The sequence below is a fragment of the Terrapene carolina genome, unplaced genomic scaffold, assembly GCF_002925995.2.
Source record: "Terrapene carolina triunguis isolate 2854851 unplaced genomic scaffold, T_m_triunguis-2.0 Scaffold210, whole genome shotgun sequence".
Classification (NCBI taxonomy): domain Eukaryota; kingdom Metazoa; phylum Chordata; order Testudines; family Emydidae; genus Terrapene; species Terrapene triunguis.
In genome coordinates this window covers 6,422,173-6,445,750 of record NW_020664561.1, presented here as the reverse complement: position 1 = coordinate 6,445,750, position 23,578 = coordinate 6,422,173, and the positions used below count along the sequence as shown (strand labels likewise).

The window sequence follows — 23,578 nt, the reverse complement described above, 5'->3', positions numbered from 1 at the left end:
TTGCTGCAATGGGATTCCCAAACTGTGGTGGGGCCATAGACGGAACCCATATCCCTATCTTGGCACCGGCGCACCAAGCCGCCGACTACATAAACCGCAAGGGGTACTTTTCAATGCTGCTGCAAGCCCTGGTGGATCACAAGGGACGTTTCACCGACATCAACGTGGGCTGGCCGGGAAGGGTACATGATGCTCGCGTCTTCAGGCAGTCTCTTCTGTTTCGAAAGCTGGAGGAAGGGACTTTCTTCCCGGACCAGAAAATAACCATTGGGGATGTTGAAATGCCTATCGTTATCCTTGGGGACCCACCCTACCCCTTAATGCCATGGCTCATGAAGCCGTACACAGGCAGCCTGGACAGTAGTCAGGACCTGTTCAACTACAGGCTGAGCAAGTGCCGAATGGTGGTGGAATGTGCATTTGGCCGTTTAAAAGCGCGCTGGCGCAGCTTACTGACTCGCTCAGACCTTAACGAAAAGAATCTCCCCATTGTTATTGCTACTTGCTGTGCGCTCCACAATATATGTGAAAGTAAGGGGGAGACATTTATGGCGGGGTGGGAGGTTGAGGCAAATCGCCTGGCCGCTGATTACGCGCAGCCAGACACCAGGGCGGTTAGAGGAGCACAGCAGGGCGCGGTGCGCATCAGAGAAGCGTTGAAAACCAGTTTTGTGACTGGCCAGGCTACGGAGTGAAACTTCTGTTTGTTGCTCCTTGATGAACCCTCTGCCCCTCCCCCACCACCCTGTTAACTCTACTTCCCTGCAAACCAACCACCCCACCCTCCCCTACTACCCTCCCCCCTTCGAGCACCACTTGCAGAGGCAATAAAGTCATTGTTGCTTCACATTCATGCATTCTTTATTAATTCAGCACACAACTAGGGGGATAATTGGAAAGGTAGCCCGGGATGGGTGGGGGAGGAGGGAAGGAAAAGGACACACTCCAATTTAAAACTTTAAAACTTATTGCTATGGAAATCATCTAGGGTGGAGTGAGTGGGTGGCCGAAGGCCCCCCCACCGTGTTCTTGGGCGTCTGGGTGAGGAGGCAATGGGACTTGGGGAGGATGGCTGCTGGTTACAGAGGGGCTGTAGCGGCGGTCTCTGCTCCTGCTGCCTTTCCTGCAGCTCAACCATACGCAGGAGCATATCACTTTGATGCTCCAGCAGCCGGAGCATCGACTCTTGCTTTCTGATTACAAGTTGACGCCACCTCTCCTCTTCAGCCCGCGTTTCAGCACGCAACTTCTCCTCTTCAGCACGCCACCTCTCCTCTCGCTCATATTGGGCTTTTTTAAAATCAGTCATTGACTGCCTCCACGCATTCAGCTGTGCTCTGTCAGCGTGGGAGGCAGTCTGAAGTTCAGTAAACATTTCGTCACGCGTCCTTCGCTTCCTTCTTCGAATATTCACTAGCCTCTGCGAAGGAGTAAGATTTGCAGCTGGTGGAGAAGGGAGAGGTTGTTAAAAAAGATACATTTTAGAGAACAATGGGTAGACTCTTTCACGTTAGATTTTGCTGTTCACAACATCACACAGCACATGTGCTTTCGTTACAAGGTCGCATTTTTCCTCTTATATTGAGAGTCTCCTGGTTTGGTGTGAGAGATCACTCACGCAGTGCCAGGACACAGATTTCAGCTTGCAGGCAGCCATGGTAAGACATATAGTCTTTGGGCTTTTTTAACCTTCTTAACATGTGGGGATGGTTTCAAACAGTTCTGCCCTCATTTCCCATACCAAGCACCCGTGCCATTTAAAATGGGTTTGCAATGTAAAAGGAGGGGCTGCGATTTCAGGTTTAACATGCAGCACAAACCCAACTAACTCCCCTCCCCCTCACACCCAATTCTCTGGGATGGTCACTTCACCCCTCCCCCCCACCGCGTGGTTAACAGCGGGGAATATTTCTGTTCAGCAGACCAGGAAGGGGCACCTCTGAATGTCCCCTTAATAAAATTGCCCCATTTTAACCAGGTGACCGTGAATGATATCACTCTCCTGAGGATAACAAAGAGAGATAAGGAATGGATGCTGTCTGCATGCCAGCAAACACCGGGACCATACGCTGCCATGCTTTGTTATGCAATGATTCCAGACTACGTGCTACTGGCCTGGCGTGGTAAAGTGTCCTACCATGGCGGACGGGATAAGGCAGCCCTCCCCAGAAACCTTTTGCAAAGGCTTTGGGAGTACATGAAGGAGAGCTTTCTGGAGATGTCCCTGGAGGATTTCCGCTCCATCCCCATACACGTTAACAGACTTTTCCAGTAGCTGTACTGGCCGCGATTGCCAGGGCAAATTAATCATTAATCATTAAACACGCTTGCTTTTAAACCATGTGTAATATTTACAAAGGTACACTCACCAGAGGTCCCCTGTGTGCCCACAGGGTTTTGGGTGAGTTCGGGGGTTACTGGTTCCAGGTCCAGGGTGATAAACATATCCTGGCTGTTGGGGAAACTGGTTTCTCTGCTTCCTTGCTGCTGTGAGCTATTTACATTATCTTCAGGCTCATCTTCCTCGTCCCCAGAACCCGCTTCCCTGTGTGTTTCTCCAGTGAGGGACTCATAGCACACGGTTGGGGTAGTGGTGGCTGCACCCCCTAGAATGGCATGCAGCTCTGCGTAGTAGCGGCATGTTTGCGGCTCAGCCCCGGACCTTCCGTTTGCCTCTCTGGCTTTGTGGTAGGCTTGCCTTAGCTCCTTAATTTTCACGCGGCACTGCTGTGCGTCCCTGTTATGGCCTCTGTCCTTCATGGCCCTGGAGACCTTTTCTAATATTTTGCCATTTCGTTTACTGCTTCGGAGTTCGGCCAGCACTGATTCATCTCCCCATATGTCGAGCAGATCCCGAACCTCCCGTTCTGTCCATGCTGGAGCTCTTTTGCGATCCTGGGACTCCATCACGGCTACCTGTGCTGATGAGCGACCTGTGCTCTCCACGCTCAGCAAACAGGAAATGAAATTCAAACGTTCGCGGGGCTTTTCCTGTCTACCTGGCCAGTGCATCTGAGTTGAGAGTGCTGTCCAGAGCGGTCACAATGAAGCACTGTGGGATAGCTCCCGGAGGCCAATAACGTCGAATTCCGTCCACACACACCCAATTCCGACCCCCTAAGGCCGATTTTATCGCTAATCCCCTCGTCGGAGGTGGTGTTAAGAAACCGGTTTAAAGGGCCCTTTAAGTCGAAAGAAAGGGCTTCGTCGTGTGAACGTGTCCAGGCTTAATTCGATTTAACGCGGCTAAAGTCGACCTAAACTCGTAGTGTAGACCAGGCCTGAGATAGCTTTACAACTGTAAAAATGCCTACTCTGAACTTGTGAACCTAGGCATGAAGAGGGGCTCCCCATCCACCAAAAAGGACTATCAAGACTAAATGGGCCACTGTAGAAAAACTTTGTTGATTGCACCATCTACCCATGGAGAAGTTGCATGCAGGAGCCCTTGTCCCATAGTGTCAAGGCTGATTCCCCACTCTGGCACTTCGAGTGCAGAAGGTGGGGGCTCCGCAAGGATTTAAAAAATTAATACTGGCCACTACAGGCTTGTATTAAACTCCCAAGGTTACAGCTTCTCTCTGGCCTTGGATGGGTAGATGCTGCCACCACCCAAGTGCAAAAAACCCCTTTGGACCCAGGAAGGAGCACTTGGGAATTCCTCCCTGTGGTGTACCCTCAAGTCCTTTCACCCTCTCCCCTCCCCGGGAAGAGCTGAGAAAGAAAACAAAGGAAATCAGCTGTTAGAATCACAGAATATTAGGGTTGGAAGAGACCTCACGAGGTCATCTAGTCCAATCCCCTGCTCAAAGCAGGACCAACACCAACTAAATCATCCCAGCCAAGGCTTTGTCAATCCGGGCCTTAACCTCTAAGGAAGGAGATTCCACCACCTCCCTAGGTAAACCATTCCAGTGCTTCACCACCCTCCTAGTGAAATAGTGTTTCCTGATATCCAACCTAGACCACCCCCACTGCAACTTGATACCATTGCTTCTTGTTCTGTCATCTGCCACCATTGAGAACAGCCTAGCTCCATCTTCTTTGGAACCCCCCTCCAGGTAGTTGAAGGCTGCTATCAAATCCCCCCTCACTCTTCTTTTCTGTAGACTAAATAACCCCAGTTCCCTCAGCCTCTCCTCATAAGTCATATGCCCCAGTCCCCTAATCATTTTCGTTGCCCTCCGCTGGACTCTCTCCAATTTGTCCACATCCCTTCTGTAGTGGGGGGGACCAAAACTGGACCCAATACTCCAGGTGTGGCCTCACCAGTGTCGAATAGAGGGGAATAATCACTTCCCTCAATCTGCTGGCAATGCTCCTACTAATATAGCCCAATATGCCGTTCGCCTTCTTGACAATGAGGGCACACTGCTGACTCATATCCAGCTTCTCGTCCACTGTAATCGCCAGGTCCTTTTCTGCAGAACTGCTGCTTAGCCAGTCAGTCCCCAGCCTATAGCGGTGCATAGGATTCTTTCTTCCTAAATGCAGGACTCTGCACTTGTCCTTGTTGAACCTCATCAGATTTCTTTTGGCCCAATCCTCCAATTTGTCTAGGTCACTCTGGACCCTATCCCTACCGTCCAGCGTATCTACCTCTCCCCCCAGATAATTAAACAACATACGCACAAACCTCTTAGGACACCAAAAATCCAATCCTGTCCTTAAAAAGGGTAAAAACAAAAAGAAAAAATACATCTGGAACTTAGACTTTTTGCTAGACAAAAAAAAATTATTACAAAAATTAAGCATCAAGATAGTTCTCTTGAGGTTCAGCTTAAAAGTTACAAGCAAAACAAAAGCACCTGGGGTTAGCACAGAGGAGTCCACAAGCCAATAAGAAATAAATAGAAATAAACCTAAACTCATCTTCCTAGACATTCCCTAATTTACTTACATATCTGGCTGGTTCATTACAGAAGCAGCTTTTCCTCTGCTGGAATTGACACCTCCTCATCTATTATTGGGAGCGGACTACATCCACCCTGATTGAATTGGCCCTGTCAACACTGGTTCTCCACTTGCGAAGTAACTCCCTACTCTCCATGTGTCAGTATATAATGCCTGCATCTGTAACTTTCACTCTATGCATCCGAAGAAGTGAGGTTTTTACCCACGAAAGCTTATGCCCAAATAAATCTGTTAGTCTTTAAGGTGCCACCAGACTCCTTGTTGTTTTTGTAGATACAGACTAACATGGCTACCCCCTGATACTTTACATATCTGGGGTTTCAGATAAGCAATGACCGTTTTTCATACCTGGCTTAAAGCTTCTCACAGCCTAATTGCTGCCCTGTTCCCCTCTTCCCCGGAGAACCACAACATACAGACAAAGGGAAGTTTTTTCCCATTTTTAAAAAGTTCTAGCCCTCCCATTGGCTCTTTTGGTCAGGTACCTGCTCCTTTCCTTTTACCTGTGGGCTTGTCAAATCCTTTACAGGTAAAGCAAGTAGAGAACAGCTACTAAGAGGAATATTATACTAACTGGCTGGGTGTCCATAAAAGGAAGCTGCCCCTGGCCTTCATTTATCACTCATAGGTTTGAACTTTGGAGGAAGGACATATAAAGATGCTCACAAGAAGAAATGGTTCTCTTTGCTATTTGGATTCTTATAAAGGCTGGAGCTAAGAAACAAAAGCAGAGATCCCCAGGCTCAACGTGGGTTAACACTAAAATGGACAGATTACAATATCTCTGTCAACTTTTGGAACGAGACTCATTTGTGCTTATAGGTTGCCTGCTTTAACCTGAAAACAACACTCATTTCTTTTTCCTAGTTAATAAATCCTTAGTTTACCAGAGGATTGGCTCCCGGTGTTGTCTTTGGTGTGAAATCTAAGGTACAAATTGAAATGGGGTAAGTGACTGGTCTCCTGGGACTGGAAGCAACCTGAATATTTTGTGGTATAAATGACCATTTATCACTAAGTCCAGCTTGACTGGGTGGCAAGATGGACTGGAGTGCCCAAGGGGACTGTGTGTGACTCCACGGTAAGACTGTTACAGTGATCCAGGAGGGTCACATTTGTTACTGGGTTGGTGAAATCTAATTATAAAACATACCACCAGTTTTGGGGGGGTCTGCCCTGCTTTTTGACAGTTTGCCCTGAGGTTGGCGCACACGGTCATAAATCACTCCAGGCAGCGTGACATCATATATTATTATTCTCTTTCTCCACAGCAGGTACAGCACAGGTGGCAGCAGTACAAGTTTCCCTTAACCCTCATTGCATCATGTGAAAGAACCTTGTTTAGGAGCAAGACAGTTCAGTCTTCACAGTTTTTGATTAACCTGCTGACAAGGAGCCAGTCATGCCAATTGCAATGGAGATTTTTGTGATTATTATAATAAAAATGTATAGGGCATATTTGCTCAGTATTCCTGTTTAAAATTGACTAGAAGGGAGTTAATTACTGGAAAACAAATAGAGGTTCAAAAGATTTTGATAAAAATTACCAATACATATTTTGCTGCACCCTAATTTGTAAGCAATTTTCTGTTTAGCATCCCTGGAGTCTATTCCAATAATTTAAGACTCATTTGCAATCTGTGGCCTCACTGTACAACTGCTTTCTATGTTTAATACTGGGTGTCCAACAAAAGCAAACAGCAATACTGATTCTAGAAGATGAGTCCAAGATACAAAGTTCAAGCCTGAATTGAACTTCAAGTTTGGAAGTTTAAGAGCAGCCCTTTATGGAACTGAAGGTCAGTTATTAAATTTGGATCTGGTTCAAAATTTTTTTGAAGTTTGGTGTGTTCAGATTCTGAGCTAAGATTCACAATCATCTCTAGATTATTTAATGAAAAGCCTAGTAAAACTTGATTTCCTCACAATAGTAATATGATTCCCAAAGCTGGCTACACAGGAGGATTACAAAAAAGTGACAGTCTACCGATGCTGAAGTTAGCTGCAAGATAGTGCTGGTTTAGAGGAAGCAACAGAACAGTCTTGTACACGTCTTCCCCTACAGTGTAAAGCTGGCTTTACAAGTGCCCTTTCAATGCCAACATGTTTGTGAGAGACAAAGTAGATGAGGTAATACACCTCTACCTCAATATAACGCTGTCCTCGGGAGCCAAAAAAATCTTACCGCGTTACAGGTGAAACTGTGTTATACTGAACTTGCTTTGATCCACCGGAGTGCGCAGCCCCGCGCCCCCGGAGCACTGCTTTACCACGTTATATCCGAATTCATGTTATATCGGGTCGCGTTATATCGAGATAGCGGTGTATCTATTATTGGACCAACTTCTATTGGTGGAAGGTACAAGCTTTTGAGCTGAAGAGTTCTTCTTCTGGTCTGGAAAAAAAAATCATAGTAGCTAAGCTAAATCCAAATTGGGACAGATCGCGTCTGTGGTCATTCTTCAGTGATAAACCGCAAGCTGAAACTTGCTAACACTACTGGAAAGAGAGGCCTCGTGGTAGACTCAAGAAATGTGTGTGCGCATTTCCAAAGCCAGCTATCACATCTGTGCACAGGTTCACAGCAGTCTAAATGATACACAGTGGTTAGCACCCATCTTAACAGAGGCCTGTCAACTGCAACATACATGCAGCAATAAAAGAAGATGGTAAATAATATTTCATGACATTCCTTCTCCGAAATGGAAGCATGTCCTAATGAGTCCTCTCCACACTCTAACAGCCTGATTCACTGATTTCAATAGGTGCTGGATCAGTCTCTAAGGGTACGTCTACACAGCAATTAGACACCCGCTGCTGGCCTATGCCTGCGAGGTGGGAGGGTCCCAGAGCTCGGGCTCCAGCCTGAGCCCAGAAGTCTACACAGCAATGAAACAGCCCCACTGCCCGAGCCCTGCATCGGCTGGCACGGGCCAGCAGTGGGTTTTTCTTTGCTATGTAGACATACCCTAAGAGAAGAGATGTGTTCCTTCCGCCACATCAGGTGGCTCTCTGAAAACAACCAATCAACTTACCTTGAGCCTCTGAGGCTTCATGGGGAGTTTACCACTGTGCAACATCAGAACCATTATTCCACTGGAAACAGAGGTTAGACCTTTGTTTTACTTGGAAGAATGGCAGTTTGTTTCTCTTGGTATGAGGCCGGACATGGACTTTCCATTCTAATACAACATCAATAAAAGCACCTGCCTGCATTAGCCTCTACGGACATATTTGTGGTGCAAATTTGCACTTTGTAAAATATACATCTAAGATTTTTATCTGAGTCTGCATGTAAACTAACCACACTGGAATTCTCCTCCACTTGGGGAGCAAGAGATCAGGATTTCAACCCAGGTCTCTCACATGGCTTTGTGTGCATATAGCACTGTGGTCACCAGGCGGGATCTCAAAACACTTGCAGTCCCTGATGGCCTCAATCATGAGACCCCAAGACTGCAACCTGAACTCCTGATCGCTGCATAAAAATGCCACATACTTAGGTGAACGAGCACTGGGCTGGGCTGAGTTCTTCCTTCTCGCCACCCTCTCACTTTTAATTAAAAGAAAAACTAGAACTAGCAGTGAAAAATAAACTCCTTGGAAAAGGTAAACTCATCTCTAAGAAGATTTATAAACTGACCTGTGAAAAATGAAAGGGTGTAACTTTCAGTGATGACATCTGACCAGCATCTTGGAAACATTTCCTTTGCTGTGTCTGCGTGGGCTATCTATTATGTCAGCCCTCAGCATGCTTAGGTTCCTTTCAAGCTTTAGAGAAACACCTTGTAACTGCCAGAGACCATTCTGTAAATCCCAAGAAAACTATTCCCAGAAACGATGATTACAAGAAGGGGAAAAACTAAACAAATAGCAAATCAGATTAATTTGTAGGAGAGTTGAATACTTTTTACACTGGCTTGTTTACTTTCAAAAGGTCCCAACAGCCATCACCGTTGCTCCTAAGTTCCCAATTGCAGATTTAGCAGGGTGCACATAGAAAAATCTAATGCCTTCTAAAGAACATTGATCTTTGGGGAGACTCACTTGCATGATTTTTTAGTTCAATTCCACACTATCATCTGAGCTGACTGAATTCACCATGTTATTTATAAGATGTAACAGGGGAACATGTGGACTTTTATTAATCATCCTAAAGATATCATCAATTTAAATTCCCCCAACCCTGACTACCCCCTTATTGTAGTAAAAAAAGAACATTATAATCTCTTGGTATGCTTCTTTCAGAAGAAGTTCAACACTCCACATGTATTGCAACAAGTTCCATGAGATGAACTACATGCTACCCTATATACTCCTCCTTAAACCTCAGAGTAGACAAAAGCTGGCAGATAACTGGTGAATTAAATTGGCATGGATTTGGTTGTTTCTTGAGTGAACTGTGTGCGTTTTTTAATCATCTAAACCCCACTTTTCCCCACCTGCCCTCAGGTAATTTTGGTGCTTTTCTAATATTTTCTAATATTTTCAAACTCAGTTTAAGTCTATTGATTTGGAATTACCATACCAGATAAGAGCAAAGGTCCATTTTGTCTAGGATCCGCGTTGGGCAGTGGTCATAGATTTTAAAGCCAGAAGGGACCGTTATGATCATTTAGAGAGAAAATTCAGTACCATAAAACTAGAACTAAAGAAGAAAATAGGTAACAAACTAAAATAAATATCAAGGAAAAGCAACTCCCTGCAAACCCAATAGTCCTAGTGTCTACAATGTCCTTGAAGGGATTAATTTTGAGCCATTAAAAGCCTTCTTTACTTGAAGGGCATCTTCTTTACCCAGTGAATTCCCTCAGAAATGAAATACAAAAACTATGAAGGTTATGGCACAAACCAACAGCCACTAGGATGTTCTAAGTGAAGTCTGTCAGTCTTCTTGAATATCAGACCATTGGGTAAGCAGGGGTGAAGTCTGTCTCTCTGATGTTTTTCAAATGCTGCAAGTTTAGTTATATAATGAGAGGAGTGCTTAGAGATTGATTTTATTCTCCTCTGAGCCCCCTAGACATCACTATCTTAAGCATTCGGTTTCCATAAATCCTGGAGTGTCATGGAAGATGTATGGTTTGATTCTGCATGGAATGTGCCATCCTTTTTGAAGTCCTACATCCAGCTTTGTTTACTATTGAACCACAGAAACATTATGAAGCGTTAACTGGCCTATTATCAGAGCATGCCTGTTCCCTATCAGGGGTCCCCTTTGTCACTGGCTTCCGTCACACCTTGTATCTGATTAACACACTATAGGATAACATAGAGCTACACAGATCTGTTTTGTGTTCTATCAAGCTGATGGAAAACAGATTTTCCTTTTCACTTTAATGTGGCTGCCCTCTAATTAGGTCTTTAATATGGTTCATTTAATGTGATTCCCTGTACTAAATTAAAACTGCTGTATAGTAAATTGAATCCTTGTTAAGGTTAGGATTGTAGCTGGTAAAGTGATACATTGTGTTGACTGTTGCCTGAATGTACACTTGCTGCAACAAAATGCATAGTCTACATAAATGGTTAGATTAACAGCCTATCAGTCATTGCTTAACAGGATAGAGTTTTTCTGGTTAGCTATCTTTAGTGGCGTTTCTGTCCAGTCCCTAAAACAAACTACCTCCAGCACATAATGGGCCAAATCCTGCCCTCAGTTACATCTGTGTAACCTTCAATGATTTCAATAGGCTTGTACAGATGTAATTGAGAGCACAATTAGGCTCACTATTGACAGAAACCAGCTTTTGCCATGGCCTGTAATGTAAAATCAATGTAATGTGCAGTAAATGTAAATTAGATGTTGGAAAAGATGCATCTGTTTTAAATCTGAGCACAAGCTATCTCCCATCTTTCCTTAACTGCTTTGTGATGGTCTCCGAAATGGTCCTCTGCAGAACAAAAACCACAATAAATATTTTCAAAGCAATAGACAAGAGTCCTATATTATATATATATTGCCTCTTAATAAAAAGGAACCGTGTATAAAAAATAAATATAGAGCAATAAAAGATCCCAACTGCTATGGCAACCAGCTCAAAAGGGAGAAGTGTTGCAGTAACTTCTGCCCTGTTTTGTTTTACCTTGTGTTCAAGGAAAACTACTACAATCAGCACTTTAGAGACAAGCCATAAAACTAACAGATTTTATCTGCTAGCAGAAATAACCACTATAGTTAAGCTTGTCTAACAGTTTCTATTCTAACCCCCAATTTTCAGTCCATAACAACTTTCTGAAACATTCACAGCTTTCCAAACTTGATCACTCCCCCGAGGTGGGTGAGTCTATGTGTTGTCTAATCCCATACACATACACAGAGTTCAAGCAAACTTGATCAGCTGATTTCCTTAGGAGGAGGAAAGAGAAAAAACAAAATTTCTTCTCCATTATGATATGTCCCAGGCCAAATTCAGAGGGGTGGGGCAGCTGTGACTCACTGTCCATATGTGATGATAGAAATAGGGGTTCATTAGCGGGTCTAGGTTGCCTGGCCTGTCATCCATATCTTCATACTAGAAGTTGAAAGCCTGTGCTGTTGCACGAATGTAGTTTGTAAAGTAATGTGTAAAAAAGCCAAAAATGGCTGAGAACTTAAAAACTGGACAGAACAGACTAAATCCCACGGATGATTGAACCTGGTGATATTCTAAACAAAAAGAGCTCTGTTTCCACTGCTTCATTATGACTCCACAGATATTCTAGGCTTCAGAGTGAGGTTTGGAGTTATTGTGTGTGCTGGATTTTGTGTGTGTGTCTGGGTATGCATGTGTTAGAAGAGTTGTGTTGATTTGTGTGGATAGTAGTTGGGAGCACTGGTATGGCAGCAGCTGGTCAAGTTATCCACCATCTGTGCAGTCTTCCTCTACAACCAATGAAACTGTTGCACACAAATTAGCTGTAAAGGAGATGATTGGTTGAGTTACCTCTGATATCACAATGGTCCAGGACTCTTGGCATAGCATAGATACATGCCTTATTGTAGCTGGGCAATTCATAGGGCCAAAATGGCTGAGAATTTAAAAACTGGACAATAACAGATCATGAAACCCAGTCATGATTCAATCTCGTGATATTCTGAACAGAGAGAGCTCTCAACCATGCTTGTCACTGTTGCCATCATTTCACACTGCCTCAGTCATTTTAGGCTTCAAAGGATACAAAGAGTGACATTCTTGGAAACTTATTATGTAGCCTGAGAAGCAGGGACACTGGGAGCTGCTTGCAGAAAGCAAGCAAAATGATTGTGAAGACTGCAGCAAAGAGATGAGGGAGTGTTAATGGAGGGTGCGAGGGTATCCCAATCCTTTTTCTGTGCCCTCCCAGCTCTGTTACCCATCTTCACAGCCAGGTGACGGCCTCCCCAGCAGACCACTCTCCATATCCACCACCAAACCAACAGTGGATCATCACAGTGGTTGCAAGCCTAACAATGCACCAGTGGGTCACCGATAAGATTGATTCCAACAGTGAAGCTCTTAGTGCTTCTCCCCAAGCTGGTCCAACCATTTTTCTTGCCATTTCCTAGCATGTTGGAGGGAGAGAGACATGGAGAAAAGCAGGTGGACTGCCTTGATGAGCGAAGGCAGGAATTCCCCTCCTGCATCCAATACTGCACCCTGCACTGAAAGAGGAGGCCGAGCTGGAACCAAAGCAGCTGACACTAAGATTAATCTCCCTTGAGGCTAAGCTCACACTCTAAGCAAAACCCTCACCAGATCCCTATAGTCTGCGCTTCCTTGCTTCCCAGTGAGATCTCAATGACCTCTTGGAACAGTGGGAATGCTTCTTTTTCTTGTGCAGCTCCGACTCAAAATCCCAAAAACACTCTGGAACCATTCCTAAGGCTTCTTAGACTCATTTGGGACCTGACATGGTGGATTGGTCCCTAGTTCAAACAAAGCTGTTAGTGAAACTGACCAGATAACGTGGAAGGGGGAAAACTGAGTGGTCCACAATATGGACCCTAACACTATATTAGTTTGATTTACACAAAAAATTAAAAGTAACCAAGAATAAATAAGAAAACAATTTAACTACATAGCAAGCCCTAATACAGTGAGGAAGAGAAAAGGAGGAGGAGCCTGACACTTCAGAGACCTCTCTCTTTAGTGATGGAAAAGGAACTGGTATGGGGTTGAGCCCACTGATCTTTAAACAGCCCTGATCTGTTTGATGCTATGAGCAAGTATACATGTGGTGCCAATTGCCACTTCTTTCCAAAGGCTTCCAACACAGGTATCAAGAGTGCATGATCTCCGAAAAGTGGGGTAGCTAAAACAGTCAACGCTCAATGGAAAACTTAAGATCTATTAGTCTGAATCTGACAGAATGCACTATACATGCAGCTCATCTCAGTCCCCAAACTGAGACAGCCAGTGTGTGTCCAGATTATGGGGTTAGTAAATTAGCTCTTTCACACCAGGACTCAGCACCACATCCAGAAATTTGAAGCTATTCAAGAACAGCCAGAGACTAGTTTTCCTGTTGATGAAAGAGGTCGTTCACATCCTCCAATGCAGACTGCCCATATGACTCCATAGTACATACCGTACTAAAGCAACACATCTGTTTCAATTCACCAATGGCGGAATCAAGCCAAGCTGTATTAAACAAATCATCACTAGTGTAACATTTCCATAATTTCTGTGACAATTACTTTACAGCAGAAAGCATATTTCCCCCAAGGCTTGCAAGGCCTCTAATTTTCCTCAATGTTGTTTCAATCACACTATGTGCAGCTTCTTGATGACTGAAAAATGTGTTTGTCTCCTTAAAAAGAAATTAGTTTTAAGTATCAAAAATTTCTCTCCCCACATTTATTTTCTGATTTCTCATCGTCATAGCAACTTACTTATGTTAAATACATACGGGCAAAAAGTCTGCACAATTATTTAATTAATTTTTGTTGTTGTGAATTTAGTACTGATGAAGAAAGCTGGCCTGACAATCCTGGAGACTGAAATCTTCTATTACCTGCTACACAGGCACCTTACAGGCTCTGGCAGTGCAAGCAAAGTGCATAACCAAGTGTGCCTTGATGCTGATCTGGATGGGTGGCTTTATGGGCTGCTCCACCATGGCGTCTGATCTGGGTAGCACATCCCATCAGGACCTCTGATGTTTTGGCCCCTCCAGCCTCATTGCTGCTATTCTTCCTTCACCAGTGAGAGATGTACCTCCACCTGACATGGATGCTCAGGACTTCAGAGAAGCCTCCATTCTGGAGCAGAGAAAAGATGATGCCATCATGTGGTGATTCCTCCTGCCCCTCTTGATACGTGGGTCTCTACTGCCCAACCTCTCAAGGAAAATACGGATCAGTGGGTTTCAGCTTTTCTGTACGGGCACCAGGGAGGAAACTGTCTATGTAGGAGCTAACACCACTTCTAACTGGCAAAGTAGCAAGTGTCTGAAAAAGAGGGGGGCAGAGAGCTCTCCCAATATATACCAGTAAGATCCGTTCATCCATTTGTGGCAAGCTTCTGACAATAGAAGGCACTGGGAACTAGGGATAAGTTCCCTGCCATCGGCACACTCCCATGGCTACTGTGGGCTTCCTACAACCTCTTCATCACCAACTCATCTTGGTGCTACTGTTCCTCTTCTGGATCCAAGGTCTCATTCAGCACTGCCAGCATGCAAGGTGAGCCACTCTCCCATCCACCCTCACAGCACTTTTCCTTTCCTCTCCCTCAGCACTTCATAGGAATTACATCTGAAAACATGTATCAGTAACATTGAAATAAAATCTACAGAACATGGAGTTGTGTTTTCTTGCATCTTTTTTCCTTTTCTGTCTCTTTATTCCCCTCTCCATCCACCAGAACATCCCTTCCATACCAATGCTAGTTGAAGAGAGAGAAGGGATTTCTTCTCTACACTGTCAATAGGCCTCCTCTGGCTGCCCTGAAACACTGGAGTTGTGCTCTCAAGAACATGGGGAGACATCTTTTAGACTGTAAGCCTCCTCTTAGTTTCCCCACAGTAGAGGAGATTTCTGGGTCATCAGCCTATGGAGAGTGGAGAATCAGGCCTGGTCTACACTAATGAGATAAGTCGATCTTAGTTACACTAGTTAAGTTACGAATGATACATAAAAAACGGTTACTCACCTTTGTAACTGTTGTTCTTCGAGATATGTTGCTCACATCCATTCCAATTAGGTGTGCGTGCGCCAGGTGCACGGCGGGAGAATTTTTACCCTAGCAACACCCTGTGCGGTTTTGGATAAAAAACCGGGAGAAAAATGTCCTGGCTGATCTGGAAGGCCGACATTACCTTGGGAAGAAAGGCTGGGTGAGGCCAAAGCTGCACCTTATCTTTATGGAAGATTGTGTAAGGTGGTTCCGAGGTAAGGGCTCTCAGCTCGGAGACCACGCCGCGCCGACGTGATAGCGACAAGGAAAGCCGTTTTCCAGGAGAGGTAGTGGTGGGAGCAGATGGCCAGCTGCTCGAACGGGGGGGCCCCTTGAGTCTGGAAAGGACCAAGTTAAGGTCCCACATGGGGACTAGCTGTCGAACCTGGGGGTAAAGACGGTCCAGGCCCTTGAGAAACCTGCCAACCATGGGATTGGCGAAGACAGAGCAGCCATCCACACCCGGGTGAAAAGCCGAGATGGCCGCAGGGTGAACTCTGACAGAGGATGCCGCCAGGCCGTGCTGTTTTAGGTCCAGGAGATACTCCAAAATTAGAGGCAAGGGCGCCTGGAGAGGGGGCACGTTGCGCTGAGCGCACCAGCATGAAAACCACTTCCACTTAGCCATATATATGGCTTGAGTGGAGGGCTTCCTGCTGCCCATCAGTACTTGCTGCACAGATTCCGAACAGAGAAGCTCTGAAGGGTTTAGCCACGTAGCATCCATGCCGTGAGGTGGAGTGATAGTAGGTCAGGATGGGAGAGGCGACCGTGATCCTGAGTAATCAGGTCAGGAAAAAGAGGCAATGGGACTGGAGCGTCCACAGAGAGCTGCAATAGCGTGGTGTACCAATGCTGCCTGGGCCATGCCAGAGCCACAGAATCACTTGCGCCCTGTCCCTGTGCACCTTGAGCAGGACCTTGTGTACAAGGGGGATCGGGGGGAAGGCGTAAAATAGTTGACCCATACATGGGAGCAGGAAGGCATCCGAGAGCCCGGGGAGCTTGGAGGGAGCAGAAAGCTGGGCATTTCCGATTGCTGTGGGAGGCAAACAGGTCGACCTGGGGAAACCCCCACCTTTGGAAGATGGGGTGGATGACATCTGGTTGAAGCAACCACTCATGGGAGCGGAAGGACCTGCTCAGATGGTCCGCCAGCATGTTCTGGACCCCGGGTAGAAAGGACGCCACCAGGTGAATGGAGTGGGCTATGCAGAATTCCCACAGTTGAACGGCCTCCTGACAGAGGGGGGAGAAGTGGGCCCCTCCTTGTTTGTTGATCTAGAACATGGTCATGGTGTTGTCTGTGAGGACCACCACACAATGACCCTACAGCTGCTCCTGGAAAGCTTGACAGGCAAGGTGCACTGCCATCAGCTCCCGAACGTTGATATGAAAGGAGGGCGCAGACGGAGGCCATAGGCCCTGCATCTGAAGGTCCCTGAGGTGGGCGCCCTGTCCCAGGGCTGATGCGTCCATGACCAGGGACAAGGAGGGCTGCGGGCTGTGAAAAGGGACTCCTTCGCATTCTACCTGGGGATCTAGCCACCAGCGGAGGGAGGCCAGCACCTGCTCCAGGATGGTGACCACCAAGTTCAGGCTGTCTCGACCTGGACGATAGACTGATGCTAGCCAGGCTTGTAACGGGCGGAGTCAAAGTCTGGGGTGGCTGGTCACGTACATACAGGAAGCCATGTGGCCAAGAAGACTGAGGCAACTTCTTGCCGACAAGGTTGGGAAGCGCTGAAGGCTCCAGACAAGGCCCACTATAGCCTGGAAATGATCATCCGGCAGGAGGGCTTTGCCTGCATGGAGTCCAGAACCACCCCGATGAATTCTATTCTCTGGGTTGGCTCTAGGGTCAACTTTGCCACATTGAGGAGGAGGCCCAACCGAAGAAACGTGTCCGTGACCAAGCGGAGGTGGGACTGCACCTGTTCTCTGGTGTGTCCCCAGAAAAGCCAGTCGTCAAGGTAAGGATATACCTGCACCCACTGTCGAAGAAGGAAGGCCGCCATGATGGCCATACATTTGGTGAACACTCGGGGGGCCATGGAGAGACCGAAGGGGAGGGCCGTGAACTGATAGTGTTTGCGTTTGACCACAAAGCGGAGGAAACGTCTGTGCACCAGATGAATCGCTATGTGGAAATACGCATCCTTCATGTCGAGGGCAGCGTACCAGTCTCCAGGGAAGGTATAATGGTGCCCAAGACCACCATACGGAACTTCAACTTTACCATGAATTTGTTGAGTCCGTGCAGGTCCAGAATGGGCTGAAGCCTGCCCTTTGCCTTGGGGATTAGGAACCTCCTTGATCGCCCCCATGGCGAGGAGCGTCTGAAACTCCTGAATAAGGAGTTGCTCGTGAGAAGGGTCCCTGAAGAGGGACGGAGGAGGAGGATGGGAGGGCGGGGAGGAAGAGAATTGGAGACAGTATCCTGCTTCCACCGTGTGGAGGACCCAGCGGTCTATGGTTATCTGAGACCAAGCACGGTGGAAATGGGATAAATGATTCAAGAAAGGTGGAGTAGGATCCTGAACGAGGTCCAGGACACCGTCCTTGGGGGTCCCTTCAAAAGGCCTGTTTTAAGCCCGACGAAGGTTGGAGGGCTTCCTCCTGCCATTACATCCCCGCTCCTATAGAAATCCTGCCTCGGCAGAGGAGGAGGATAGGAGCGTTGTTGCGGCTGCTGGGGTTTGAAGGGTTTCCACTGGGTAGCCCGTGTGTGCAGGCCCAGGGACTTCATTGTCGCCCTTGAATCCTTAAGGCTATGTAGCCTTGAGTCGGTCTTTTCCGAGAACAGGCCCTCTCCATCAAAGGGGAGGTCCTCCAGTGTTTGCTGAAGCTCCGGTGGCAGGCCAGAGGCTTGTAGCCAGGAGATACACCTCATCGTGATCCCTGAGGACAAAGTACATGTGGCAGAGTCCGCAGCATCCAGCGAGGCCTGCAACAAGGTCCATGTCACTGTTTTGCCCTCATCCACCAAAGCCCCAAACTCCTCTCTGGACTCAGGAGGTACTAACTCCTTAAACTTCAGCATGGAGTTCCAGGAGTTAAAATTATAACAACTCAGGAGCGCCTGCTGATTAGCGATCCTGAGCTGAAGTCCCCCTGAAGAATAAACTTTGAGCCCAAACAAATCAAGGCGCTTGGCGTTCTTTGATTTGGGCGCTGGGGCCTGCTGGCCATGCCATTCCTTTTCGTTCACGGACGCAACCACGAGCAAACAGGGCTGTGGGTTGGTGAACAGATAATCATAGCCCTTCGAGGGGACAAAGTATTTCCACTCCTCCCCCTTAGCAGTCGGGGGGATGTGTCTGCCAGATTGTCCTGGCGTTAGTTTGGATGGTCCAAATAAGGGGCAGGGTCACCCTTGATGGAGCTTCCGCAGTCAGAATATCCACCATGGGGTTCTCCATCTCTACCACGTCCTCTGCCTGTAGGTTCATATTCCGTGCCACCCCGCGCAGGAGGTCCTGGTGGGCACGGAGGTCTATTGGAGGGGGACCTGAGATCGCAGTGCCTGCCACCGCCTCGTCGAGTGAGGAGGAGTCGGCAGCCACAGGAGGAAGAGGGTCACCTAGGGCCTCTTGCGGAGCTGGGGCCAGCTGTTCTGTGCCACTGACCTCGGGGCCCGGACCAGGAATCGGTGTTGAAGGAGGTCCTGTAGCAGGGAGAGAAGCCGTCACAGTCTTCATGCCCCCCAGGCCGGGCCAACTGACGGTAGCCTCTGGCACTTGCAGCTCGGACGGGGCTGATCGGGAAGCCCCAGACGGAGTACCCTGGGCCTGGTGGTACGCCCAGGATGTCCAGAATGGCCATTGAGTGGGCCCCTGAGTGGGCCCCTGCCGCTGCCCCTGCTAAGGCCCAGCTCCTGACTCCAGGCAGCTATGGTCCAAATGGCTGCGGTCTGAAAAACGCGAACCCGCCTCCGATCCCGAAGAGCGAGAAGCAGAACGTGAGGGCCACGGTGGTGCTGAGCATATCTGCATCGGGTCACATCGATGAGGCAACAGGGAACGGTGCCACGATGCTGGGGAGCGGTACTGAGACCTGGAACGGCGCCTGGATCTAGATCTGGGCTTAGATGATGACCGGTGTTGAGAGTGGCGTCGGGTCCGGGATCTGCTCCTCGACGACGACCAGCGAGCAGAGCAGTGCCGCGACCGGGACCGGCGATGGGAATCAGAGCGGCACTGTGAGTACAACTGGCGCCACGAGTACGACCAGCGCCGCGAAGGAGAGCAGCGTCGGGATTGCGAGCAGCGGTGGGACTGAGAGCGGCGGCGGGAGCAGGATCGATGCCATGGCTCGATCGACTGTGCCGACAGGTGGATTAGGGCCTGCTTGCCCCGGAATGGTGCCACGCGTAGAGGCACCAGGGCCTTGGAGTGTGGCTGAGGCGATGCCAATGCCGTCATGCCAATAAGATCCCTTGCAGCCAAAAAAGTATCCAGGGTAGACGGCAACTGGACCTCAACCATGCTGCGTGTTGGGGAGTCCAGCGGTACTGGACTCAACGGTTCTCCCCTTGGGGCTGGAGTCAATGGTGCCAAGGCCATAGGCTGTGCTCCTAGACGCTCCCTTCTGGGACGCATCTCCACAGGCAGTTCCAGGGAAGCTGGTCTCTGTGGAGGCGGGCCACCCATTTCCAGCTTCTGGTGCCACTTCTGGCCAGGAGAATGGGAGCAGTGCCAGGCCGATGATGTCAGTTGCAGTGCCGGGGAGCATCAGTGCCATGGGTCTCGATCAGAGTCCAACCATGGTGCCGCTCCTACTGCTGCTGCCGGGGCACTGCGCACCAAGGCACTAGGTGCTGGATCTTGGTGCGCCGCAGGAGGCTGAGGGCTAAGAGGAGCTATTTTAAATGAAAGGCCCGCTCCTTCTTAGTCCGGGGACGAAACCCTTTGCAGATCCTGCACTTTTCTGCTTGATGAGACTCCCCCAGATACGTCAGGCAAGAGTCATGGGGGTCGCCCGTTGGCATAGGCTCAGAGCAGGAACCACGGGGCTTGAATCCCGGAGCCTTGGGCACGAGCCCGAGAGAAGAATCGGGGAGGAGGGGAAAGACCTCCCAACCCCACTAACACTAAGTAAACCAACTATAACTATAAACTATCAACTATTAGGAATACACTAGGGAGAGTGGAGTGCAAGTGAAGCAGGACTCCACAGTTCCAACGACCATCACGGGCGGTAAGAAGGAACTGAGGTGGGTCAGCTGGGGTCTATATCGAGCGCCATGAAGGCGCCACTCCAGGGGGCTCCACAGCTGACCCACCTGGTGTTGCTAGGGTAAAAATTCTCCAAAGGCCATGTACGCGGCATGCACACACTAGTTGGAATTGATATGAGCAAGCACTCGAAGAAGAACTTAAGTCGACGTAGCTTATATGGACTTACAGCAGTGTCTACACCATGCTATGTCGATGGGAGACGCTCTGCCGTCGACAGTTTCTGCCTCTCGGGGTCATGGAGTACTGAAGTCGACGGGAGAGTGCTCTCGCATCGACTTATTGTGTCTTCACCAGACCCACTAAATCAATGACCACTACATCAATCGCAGCAGGGCTGATTTAGCCCTTACTGTAAAGGCTTCTACAGCATTCTGAATGCATTTTGCTGAATCAGAATATTGATATAAGAGACATCCAATCTTGGACCCCATGGTTGTGGAGTTGCTAAGTAATACTCTAATACAGAGATGTGACAATTTAACTAACACTGTATGTGCCCTGGTCAGTGAACAGAAGTTATTGTGTATTGGGATACAAGACTTTCCTGCATGAATGCACTGATCTAGCTTAATTGGAGCCTGTGGGAAGAACAAATAAGATGACGACAATGGTCCTAGAAAAGGACACCCAAGCACACACTTGAAAGACAATGGACAAAGTTATTAGCTTCAATGATCTTACATTCTGTCTCCAACAAGTTGCAAGCCTTATTCTGCCAAGGCTGGGAACTAACAGATCACAGAACTATAACAGTAAAAGTGACTTGGTCTCGAGGTAGGGGACGGGTGACTAACCAGCAAAGGACTCCTTTCTTACAGGTGGGGGAGAAAAATGGCTTGTGCGTTAAGGCAACAGACTGTACCAGCCAGAACCTAGAGGTCTCAGGCTGGGGGGCTTCTACAGGAAGCTTAGCCCTACCAGGATCCCCATGCGGAACATAGTTGAACACCTGCTATGCTAGACACATGTCTAGTCTGTTTTATTCTTAACTGCTTTTGTTCTAAAAAACATTTTATTTTGCTTTAAGAAGGCTGTCTGGCCAGTGGCGACTACTGTCATTGCTTCTGGAGGGAGCAGAACAGCAGGGTGTGAGGCTAAGTCAGGCCTGCTGAGGTAATCACGGTTGATACACAGGGGACAGCAGCCAGGTCCCAGTCTAATTAGGAAAATCGTTTTTTCTGTCCCAAGAACAATTACTGCTTGAGGCCTGAGAGGCAGAGCACTCAAACGCAGTTAGTCCAGTAACTGTGATATGGCGCATGATGATACCTGGCCTATTTTCAGTGCTTAACAGCTAAGCAAAAAGGCTAATTGTACTCAACTGAACTCAAGTCTCTTGCTTTTGGGGTTGACATGGAAACTTTCTTGTCCCCATCGCTTTCTTTTTAAGCATGACGTATTGTAGAAGAATCTGATGTATAGGCTTGTGTGCTGTCACTTTTCCAATATCTACTGAACTTTGATTGGCTTTCATATCCTCAACTATATAAAAGTTATTGTTCCTGAGGTCCATTTTACTTCAACCCCTTATTAAAAGTTCCCAACATGTCTTCCTTTACGAATGGTATCTCACAGCTAAATTGAGATCACTAAGGCCCTTTGCCAGAATGTCCTTGGATATTCAGAGAGGTCTGGAATGCAAGGAAAGAATATGTCAAACAACACAGACCGATTGGCAAACATTGCAGGGCAGCAGAAAAACAATGATCTTATCTGGAACAACTCATACATAGTGGTCTCTCACATTTTCCTCAACTCTTTCCATGTAAGTAATCTTCAAAAATGCAAGACTAGAAACATTTCAGTACTGTAGAACCTTCTTAGCAACCAAAACATCTTCCCCCAGAAAAGTCTAATGCTCCCACTGGGGTTCTGTCTCACTAAACTAATTTTTTTTCTTGGTGTATTGACTCATGAGCATCTTACACACCAGGATTCAGGTGCGAATTCATCACAGGTGAAATCCTGACTCTACTGAAAGTCAATGGCAAAACTCAACAGAGCCAGGATTTCATACCATATCCCTGAATGAAACACAAGCAGAACTTACAATAGAGATTGATAAAACATACCAATGTCCTACAAAAATGTGTACACATATAAAACAATAATATTACTAATATTTTGCACTTCTCTAGGGCACATTTTAGCCAATAAGCATTGCTCATGATTATTACATAGAAATAAAACAGAAAATATAATATTATTGCATACATCAGAATCTATAGACTAACTCCACAACAGTTTTAAGAGCAAGCAAGCTTCTGTGGTATATAGCTTTCAACTGAAGAAGGCAGAGGGAGGAAATAGGGGATAGTCCTGTTAAAACAGGAGAACAGTCATATCAAATTTTCAATACTACTATCAAAATTCACAGCTAAGTTCTGTTCAGCTACGACAATTCACTTTTCATGATCACTATGGTACATTCAAACAGCATTATTCATGCAATGGATCTAAAAGCTTGCTATATATTGTAATTATTTCACCCACCACAGAAGTGAAGATATTACCCATGTGATGACAACTACTAAATCCACCTAAATTTGCCAAGAGGAATTTAGGAAGGTGAAAAGTAATTGCCTGAAAAGAAATATGGTCAGAATACTCCTATTCTTGGTCCCAAGCACAGACATTTTACATAAGAACGGCCATACTGGGTCAGACCAAAAGTCCATCTAGCCCAGTATCCTGTCTTCCGACAGTGGCCAATGCCAGGTGCCCCAGAGGGAATGAACAGAGCAGGTAATCACCAAGTGATCCATCCCCTGTCGCCCATTCCCAGCTTCTGGCAAACAGAAGCTTTAATGATCACTAGAAAAACAGAACCTCCAGCAGCATGGTGGCCCAACATCATTATGCTACGCACACTGGTTCAGTACCAATTCAGATGGAAGAGCCCCACCTGAGTTGCCAACACCCTTTCCTGCAGAAACCTAGGTTTTCTTTGGAGGTGCTCCATTCCAGCACTGACCACACTCAACGTTGCTCAGCTTGTGAGATCTAATGAGGTGGAATAGCTGCAGGCCTTTGCACTAAACATTTAAGATGAAATCATAAACTGCAAACTAATCTAAAGTGACATGAAAGAAGTTACCCACAAATCCTACTCTGATCATTGAACAAGACAGAACCAACAGTGGTTTCTAATATTTACAAGTTTAATGTGGCTAACGTTGTCACCTGCACTTACTTTTGTAAGATGGTAGATAGTTATATCTAACATGTTCAGGGACCTTTTCTCTGAGTGAAAAAGCTGTTGGTGAACCATAAAATACCATAAAA

General features: G+C 47.0%; 1 protein-coding gene across 1 annotated transcript in view; it reads right to left on the bottom strand.

Annotated features, from left to right (window-relative positions):
- The window catches only part of LOC112107377 (kinesin-associated protein 3), a 146,963-nt gene that overhangs the window by 60,857 nt on the left and 62,528 nt on the right, over positions 1-23,578 (bottom strand). The gene's annotated exons all lie outside the window — the stretch shown is intronic.